This window comes from Euphorbia lathyris, chromosome 3 (assembly GCF_963576675.1).
Source record: "Euphorbia lathyris chromosome 3, ddEupLath1.1, whole genome shotgun sequence".
Lineage (NCBI taxonomy): Eukaryota > Viridiplantae > Streptophyta > Magnoliopsida > Malpighiales > Euphorbiaceae > Euphorbia > Euphorbia lathyris.
Window position 1 is genome coordinate 4,485,348 of NC_088912.1, and position 9,892 is coordinate 4,495,239.

At 38.7% G+C, this 9,892-nt stretch overlaps 1 long non-coding RNA gene across 1 annotated transcript; it reads right to left on the reverse strand.

Annotated features, from left to right (window-relative positions):
- Positions 1-6,351: 6,351 nt before the first annotated feature.
- Positions 6,352-7,900, reverse strand: LOC136222374 (uncharacterized). Its single transcript, XR_010685609.1, has 3 exons — positions 7,655-7,900; positions 7,108-7,243; positions 6,352-6,404 (listed from the first exon to the last, which is right to left on the reverse strand). It is a non-coding gene; the product is annotated as an uncharacterized lncRNA (long non-coding RNA).
- Positions 7,901-9,892: the final 1,992 nt, after the last annotated feature.

Sequence of the window (9,892 nt, forward strand, 5' to 3'; positions counted from 1 at the left end):
GACCAAATGTAAAGAGTTTGAACTTCGGTTACCCCAGCGAGGAAGAATCCGCTGTGATCAAGTTTTTGAAGGGTACTCCTCCCTTTGTATGGACATATGATCAGGCTTTCCACATGCTAAGGAGCCGAGTGGCGATTGCCTATCGCGAGGGGGATCACGTTGTCTATATCCCTTATCGCGTTTTTGTACAAGGTACTTTTTATTTCCAAGTTGATGATTTCTTTTAACCCTTTGCAGGGGTGATCCTTTATCTCAACTCGCTGCAGATCGGGAGGCTAAAGCCCTAGCGAGAAGGAAGAGGCGAATGGAGGGAAACACTTCAGTCGCAGGGGCGAATTCTCCTGGAGGGGCGATTACTTCTATCGAGGCGACTTCTCCCGCAAGGGCCTCCGTTTCACAAGGTCCAGCTTGTGCTTCCGAGGACCTTCCCTTAACTAGGAAGCGGAAGAATACTGCGGATACAGAGTCTTCTCGTCCCAGAAAGAAAAACGCTTCTGTGTCCCTCACTGTTGGCGGTACACCTGTATCCGCCTCGTCCAAAGGAAAAAGCAGTACACCAATCCATGAGGTATATTGATCTATTCCCCTTTTTTATGTTGTTAATTTTTCCTTATGAGTTATCTGCTGTTCTCCTGATCTTTCTCCTTATGCATTCGCAGCCAATTCCCGATATCAGCGGGTGGTAGACTAGGACCTTTGGCATGGCTGTGAGCTTCTCGTGTAGGGACATTTTTTCTTCCATATGCAATGTCCTTGGGCGACTCCCCTCTGCTTCCCGCGTGCGAGAGCAAGTGCCGCTTCCTACTGCTATGGAGGGGATTGAGAAGCGGGCCATAGAGGTATATTGTTACTTGTGATATTCTCTTTCAAGGATCTTGCATTTGTAGTAACCGCACATTTCTATCCGCTCTTATTATCTGCGAATCATCTTTTATGCAGATTATTAACTTCGCGGAGGGTGCTCTCCTAAGGGACGCTGAACGCGCTAAAGAGTTGGAGAACCTTGGTACTGAATTGGCGACTCAGAAGTCGCTTTATGATGATGTCCAAGGGAAGGTAAAGGCTCTTGAAGGCGCTTGTCAGAAGGTTATGAGCGAGAAGGAGGAAGCTCTCAGATCCCTCCAGGCTAAGTCTGACGAGCTGCAAAAGGTCCTTGATGATCTAAATTCATCCAAGGAGGCTCTGGAGATGCAAAAGAAGAAAGCTGAGGAGATTCTAGCCGAAGATGGTGCTCGCATCTATTGGTATGGGGAGCGAATTCATGCTGCTTATGAGCACGGGCATCCAGATCGAGTACTTAGCCGCCCCAAGGTTCCCATCCCCGAAAAGGATCTAACTGAGAAGTGGGACAAGCTGGAAGCCGAGGATGCTGATATGGATGAGGTACTCTTCTTAGATTGGCAGAGTTTTCAGAACCCTCCAATTAGCTGCGAGATCCCTACTCAGAACGCGGAAAAAGAGGCACCACAAGACCTTTCTCAGCCTGAGCAAGAGGTACCGCCCTCTGAAGCGGTTACTGATTCGAGGGTTGAGGATTCGCTTGAAGCAGATCCGCCCACTGGAGGAGATGAGGGAGCCGCTGAAGGCGAGGAGGGCCATAGGGGTGAAGGAGAGGAAGCTGTAGCATAGTTTGATTTATATCTAGACTGTTGTATGTAACAAACTGCCCGTATATATATATTTTCTTTTGCTTGCCGCTTTACCTATACATGCGATTGTTGCTTTATTCCTTATTGCCCTTTGTTTTCATACGTGACCCTTACCCTTTTGCCGACTCCATATTTGTATTTCCTCGTAGTTTAGTTTCGTTTCCGCTAGGGTGGCCAGACCCTTTTTGCAATTTTTTGAGTACTCGTTAATTCGCTTAATTTTATGCCTTATCTTATAATTTTTCTTTCGAAAATAATATAATCATAAGGTTAATCATAAGGTTTTGCGAGTGATGCGTAATCATGCATCCGCCTTTCTTTAATAGGCAACACATTTATGTGCTTTTAAGTTTAACCATAAGGTTTTTGCGAGTGATGCGTAATCATGCATCCGCCTTTCTTAATAGGCAACACATTTATGTGTTTTTAAGTTTAACCATAAGGTTTTTGCGCGATTTACCCGCCTTTTTTTTGTAGATAACACACTGAAGTGGTTGTCCTAAAAAGGATCCGCACTCAAACGCCGTATGCAACAATTGAATATCTTTATTGATAAAAGAAAAGACTTTTTGTTACATTGGTATATGAAATGTGCGGGATCAAAGCCTCATTAAAACCTTTTATCAGAAAACCCAGTGGGAAAAAACTCATAAAAGGAAAAAGAGTACTCGTCATTTCCCTGAACTACCCGGCCCGTTTATATAGGCGCAGATTTTCTAGATTCCAGGTGCGCGGGAGCTTTTTTCCGCTCATTTCTTCTATTTCAAAAGTTGATGGTCCCAGCTTCTTGAATACTCTGTATGGTCCGATCCAGTTGACGCCTAATTTGCCTTTGCCATCTCTGGATTGTATTTTGTCCGCTTTTTTCAAGACCAAGTCGTTCTCGTTGATTATCACTTTTCGCACCCTTCTGTCATGATATTTCTTGATTCTATTGCGGTACACTGCCATTCGCATGTAAGCTTTTTCTCTTCGTTCTTCAACAGAATCCAATGCATCTCTAATGTTGATAGGATTTTGTATGTCGCAATAATAAATTATTCGATCTGTAGGCGACTTGATTTCAACAGGTAGGACTGCTTCGGCTCCATAAACCAGCGAGAAAGGTGTTTCGCCAGTTGCTGCTTTTACAGAAGTTCTGTATGCCCATAACATATGGGGTATCTCATCCGCCCAACCTGTTTTTTTATCACCTAGCCGCTTCTTGATACCTTGAATCATGGCCCTGTTGGTAACCTCTGTCATACCATTCGATTGGGGATGGTTTACGGAAGAAAAATGATTCTTGATCCCCATGCTTTCGCAGTATGCTTTGAACTTGACACAATTGAACTGGGTTCCATTGTCAGTTATAAGCTTTTGCGGGATTCCAAATCGCATGATAATGTTCTCTCGTAAGAACTCGATCATTCGTTCAGGTGTTTGAGCGGTTACTGCCTCCGCTTCTACCCATTTGCTGAAGTGGTCAACTGCGACTACCAAATACTTCCTTTTCTTTGTCGTTTCTGGGAATGGACCCACTATATCGATTCCCCATGTTGCGAATGGCCATGCCGTCATTATAGAGATTTGTTCGGCTCCGGGAACATGCTTTTCATTCGCATGGATTTGACAGCTGTGACATTCCGCTACCATCTTCTGAGAATCCTCCACCACCTTTGGCCAATAGTATCCCATTAACTTGACCTTTCTTGCCAACGCCGCGGATGCTTCATGTGCGCCGCACATTCCTTCATGGAGTTCTCGCAGTACGTAGTCTCCTTCATTGTGGCTAACACATTTCAACCATGGACATGTATATGATTTTCGATACAAAGTTCCATCTCGAATTGAGTATCTCGCTGATTGTCCAATTAGCTTTCTGGCTAGGCCTTTGTCATCTGGCAAATCTCCCTGCTCCAGATATTGGCGGATAGGTATCCGCCAATCTTCATCATCTTCCAGCTCTTCAATGACCATAATCTGATCGAGTTCAAATGCCGGTGCGGATCTTATCTCCAAATTGCATGCTTTTTGATTCCATGGTTCTCTACTCGCCGCTGCTTTTGCCAGTTCATCAGCCTTTGTGTTTTGGCCTCTTGGAACATGCACCATTTCCCAGACGACTCCCTTGTGTGTTAACTCCTGCGTCAATCTGCTGACTATCTGATGGTATTTGACCAGATCTTCTTGTTTCACCAGATAGTTTTTTGTGATCTGATTTATCATGAGTTTAGAATCGCTGTAGATTACCACTCTTTCTGGCGTAAGTTCATTAAGCAGCTTCAATCCGCATATCATTGCTTCATACTCTGCGGCATTATTGGTAGTTTTGAAAGTTAACTTTGCCGCATACACTACAAAAAAAGAGGCTTTTAATGAGAAGAAATATTATCATTAAAAGTCCAAATATTCTCATGAAAGAGTTTTTAATGAGAATTATTACTCTCATGGCTCCCTTCATTACAGGGGTCCCTTACTAAAAGTAATTATGAGAATAAAATACCTTCTTATTATCACCATATATAATGAGATTAATTTTCATCATCATAAATTTTTATAATAATAAAAACTCTTCTCGTTAAATTGTTTATAATAATTAGAATTATTCTCATTAATTTTTTATGTAATAATTAAAAATCTTCTCATTAAATCTTTTATAATGATTCAAAAACCCCTCATTAAAGATTTTATCATGATAAAAAAAATATTTACATTATATAATAATATTCTGCTTATTAATTATAAGAATACAATTCAACAATAGATTATAAAACGAAGTTCTATTTCAATTCACTAAGAAGAAAGAGCCACAACTTGGAGAAACAAAATGTATTACATGGACAGCACAATAGCTTGGATTTACATATTGGTAAACAATTAGCATCAATATCCTATATAAAAGCTCTAGCCGGATGCGTGACTCCAACAAACATGGCATAGCCAAACATTCCAACCGCCATAGGACAAACAACAACCTACACAATGCAAGCCCTATAATTAATATACCTAATTAGCAGTACCAAAAAAATGAAAAATGTGTCTGAGGCAAAAAATCTTCTATGTTCTAATTAAAAGACCATAGGGACAATATTGCAACACAGTACTGGAATCAACATATACCCTTCAATATTGCAACACAGTACATTGCCACTACTTTTGAAACGAAAGGATTTTGTCATCAATATTCAATACAAATAGCAGAAATATAGGAGATGATTACAAGATATCAGATGGCAATTGCAGAAGTGCATGAAGCATAATACTCAATTCTTTTCCCCAGACAAAACAATCTACCAGAAAAGCATCCACAATGCGAATAAGTCAAACTTCTTATCGATTGCTAAGATAAACAAGGAATTAAAAACCAGCTGCAAATCTAACCTGAGAACCATGCAAAAGCCGTCAGAGTGAGATACATGCCTACATTCATAGAACTTCCTCCAGATGTTGAATTTAATCTACAAACTAAGGAATAAGGGGAGCACCAAAAAAATAGACTGAATTGTCAGATTACTTCTGATGATGAAAACAAGTTGGTGATTAATAAAACAATAAACAGACAAATAGGGTGCCCGTCACAATCATGACCCTTGATTTATCAAAGTTTGTCATATAAGCTAAAACTCAAATTGCAACTAATCAACAAAACATCAATGTACCAATATCCTATTCAATAGAGAGAGGAAAGTTGAACTCACGATCAAACCGACCAGGACGATGCAATGCTCCATCCATAGCATCAACTCTGTTGGTTGCTCCAATCAAAACTACTTATCCTCTAGAATCTAGACCATCCATCAATACAAGCAAAGTCGAAACAATAGAATTAATAGTTATAAAAGAGAACAGAATTATTTAAAGGTCCTTACCTATTGCAAACATCTCTGAGGCACATCCTCATTCGACGAAGGGCATGCTGCTCTGCTTCTATCCTAGCTTTTAACTCTGAGGCCTTTGGACCACTTGCCACTTTATTCACCTTCGGAAGTTCAGGAAGGGTCGATTCTTGAGATTTGTTGCTCATTCCCTCTAAGAAGACTGATAAGGCAGCTTCAATTAAACGTTCAAAACACAATGATCTGTCTTCAGTTGATGGTAAGCCCACTTGATAGCTGAAAATGGAAAGACATTCTGTGACTATAATGTTCAATTTATGAAAATTCACTAAGCTATCAACATGTACAGGATATTAAGTTTCCAACGCATCAATATATCTTGAAAGGCCACCTATTTCATTAAAACTTACACTATCATCAACTTGTAATGGTTGGATATCTGCTCTGCCTTTGGAGCTTGGCCCAGCAGTTTAGATCCCAAAAGTCAATGTAGCAACAGTATCACCCTGATGACCCCAGCCAGATGCAGCAACATTTAGTCCCCATATTGAGGATCCATGCATGTCTAGTCCTCCAAAGAGGCAAGGTGGACCAGATGGGCTACCTCCTCGAGCCCAAGGAATAGCAAGACCTTGGTCCAGTTCATCCACAAGAAGAGAATCATCAGAATCTTCAGCTCTTGGCATTCGATGTCGCTTGTGAACTCGTGATCCACCCTTCCTTACATCCCTATTACCCCTTGTCCCAATTCCTTGATGCAATACCCTTCGTGGTAGATTCAGATGATCAATAACAATATGGAATTGAGAAATGAACAGAAAGAACCAAACTTTACCACTATTCGAATCTTATAGAAGATTCTGTTCTTGAATTTCAATGTCGTCCTCTTCTATAGCAGTAAACGGAGGATATTCCTTCTCACAAGCAGCATATTTCCCTGCATTTAAGAAACATAATTATCAAACAACATTATATACATCAACTAAGCTTTAATCCCAAGTTCCCAATTACTTAAATCTATTCAACCACTATGAAATTGCAGGAAACAGACGAGGTGTGGCCCTGGGGCTGGAATTGCAGGAAACAGAGGAGGTGTGGCCCTAGGGCTGGACAGGCGAAAAAGAGGCGAGAGCTGAAACCTGATTGTAGAGAATAAAACTCGGCTTTGATTTACTAATTATGGTGGGATCCCTCTCCGGACTCTCGCTGAACGGGGACACGTAGTGCACCGGGCCGCCCTTTAATATTAGATAAAAGAAAACTAACACTAATAACACATCTATACATACCGAAGGACTTTATGTCAACAATATAACTAAGTGGTCAGGTGTATAAAAGTCTTATTGTGTATTCAATAATAGTTAGTTCATAACTTTTATATCCTTTACTAGTTACCATTTTTATGGAGAATACATGTGAAAAAATACATAAAAGGAGCCTGTAATATCTAAGCAATTTAAGGGACCTAGTTGTACACTTAAGTACTTAATACTACTGTTACTTCAAGGCAATTAACATTGGATAACATTACATTTACTTACTCCTCACCTACTTGTAGCAGCTCCAACATCTACCAATTTTGGTATATTATCAATTATTTTTGGTGCTACAATTTGTCCTTCTGCTACTGCTACTGGTACCTGTTTCTCATAAGCTGAATCATGAACCCCAATTTTTATGTACATTTGTGCAGCATGTGCTTTAAGACCATCAGTCCAGTTATAGCCTAAGCCATCACTAAATTTTGTGCAACATGCACATTTTGTATCTCCTTATCTGTAACATGAAACATTTTAAAACACCAAAAAAAAAGTGATTACAATCACGGAAAAGAAGGATATAAAATCGAAAAATAAGCCCAATTTTTATGTACATTTTGTGCAGCATGTGCTTTAAGACCATCAGTCCAATTATAGCCTAAACCATCACTAAATTGTTCTTTCTGCCTGTACAGATTATGCTTCGGGAGATATGGATGTTCTTCATCATCAAAAGCTATTCTTAGAACCCATTTCTCGATACGTCCTTCATCTCGTTTAATCTTAAATCGGTTTAACAACATTCAACATTCATTTTAAAGAGACAGACATCAATCGATATTTGTGTCAAATGCATCTGTTGATGACATTTTTCACACCTTAAACAGAGTAAGCAAGTTTGAAGTATCCAGAGTTTGAAGGATCATACCTATAGACTCTAGTTGTGGCGTCTGCAGAATCTTAGTTGTAGCATCAACTGTCAATGGCCTTTTTATAGGAATCTCTAGGTTGGCAACTGACAGAATTGAAACAGATATTCCTGTAATTACAACACAAATGATAGAATACTATGCAATTAGACTGTATTATGAGTATGAGACAAAATTGTTCTAGATCATGATTAAGCAACCAAAAGGTTCTTAGTTCTTAAAATTATCTGTGGTATGACAGCTACAAAAATGAGTTTCCTGCACATAGATAATATAGCAGATACACTCTACCTAGATAGAGATAATAAAATGGGCTAGAACTATTGTAAGCAAATCAAAATAACCTACAAAAGACAACAACTGCTAAAGAAACATATCTTCACATGAAGTATACTTCATGTAGAAGCATGTTCACCAGTTCTGTAAACAGAACTGGTCCTGTTCTATTACAAAACTGGTTAACATGCTTCTTACTTCAAAAACTAGTGATAGGGGCATGAGCGTATCCCCAACTTGAATATTGAAAAAATGGTATTAATGGTGAAGTCTGTTGGGGATTTGATAAGAAAGTGAGGGGCAAATGTAAATAGCGTCTTAATACTGATTAACAAAAAAATTAATACTTACCAAACTAATTAACAAAAAATGCGTGTAGAAACAAAAGTGTGGGAAATACTGATATGTAAGTGTAAGCTAATTACGAAAAACTAGTAGATACATGATCTCATCTAATAGTCTTTGCCCTAAATTGATATATTGAATATTGTCTAAGTATTATAGTGATTATCTACATTATATGAGCATCTGATCTTACCTTAACCAAAGAAGATAAGAATTATTATTTGATTTGGCAACTTGTTATTTGAAATGTCCTAAGTCAAATTTATGCAAAATTGAATTGAAGAGAGCATACATTTATCACTTATTTTGAATCCCCTGCATTATTTTTAACTTTCTTCTTCCCTGCATCTCCTTTTACTCTCTTCCTCTTAAAACCTTTCAACATCTCTTTATCTCAATCTGTTTCTACTACTTGTAATGGCCCATCCAAGAAACCACGACAACTCGCATCTCAAAATAAAGTTGCATTATAGCTCATGAAAATTTTCACATTCTATCAGCAAATGCAATATGACCTTCCTTCTACTGCCATTGGGCAGGTTATGGAACTCACTTGGCTTCAATGTCATACTTTTGAATCCTAAAGCATTCAAGCCACTCTCTTCCATATTTCCACACCAATTTTACATACTGCGATTTAATCTCACCCTCTCATGGATCAATAATTGACGAAGGAAAGCCAGAATAGTTTAGGACAAATGATTTCAACAATTTTGAAAAGAAAATCATAATTTAGGGCAATTAATTTCTCATAATATAACACCGAGTTCATGAATCTAAAGTCAAGACCCAAAAGTTACATCCAACTTAATCAATCTGCAACCCAAAATTAATCAGCAACATCGTATAATGAACACACTCAAATGAAATGGCATGAACAACCAAAGAGAGAGGATGAAAGATGCAGAAGAAAATTACTAGATTTGAAGACTCAAGAAGAGAGAACCAAAATTGCTGAAGAGTAGATAACCAGAGGAGACTCTATAGAGGTACTGAACATAAGTGATTATATATATGTATAGTATGAAAAGATCTGAAGAGAGGCAGTGAGAGTCTTCTGCCAACGATGATTAATCTAAACTGGAAACTATTACTATTACCAAGTCATTGTGTTGAACTTACATTTAAGCATATACTAGTGTCTCTAGTGTGAAACAAAACAAGAGTTATTTCTGTGTCATTGGTTTTGCCATGAAAATCCATTTAATGCCTGAAAACTTCAAAGTAAATTAGCCAATTAAAGCATTACTGCATAAACTCAAATTATGAATTACACAATGAAATTGAACCCGTGTTCCTTCATGAATAGCTAGAAGTAAACAATTTCATGCTCAATGCTCTTAGAAAATATCACAGAATATCCAAAGGAACATGTCCTGTTTCAAATTTTAAAATGATATTAATTCAATTCAAATGAACATGTCCTGTTTCAAATGAACAAATCTATACTTTTGTGAAGGTGTGGGTCTGAACCATATCATAAACGATACAACTTTATGTACAAATGTAAGAGAGAGGGAGAAGGAAACCTGACCTGATGACCAAGATGAGCAGCAAGATGGGCCACCGTGGATCCCTCCTCCACTCCTGCCGTCTTCCACAGTGCTCCTCCACCT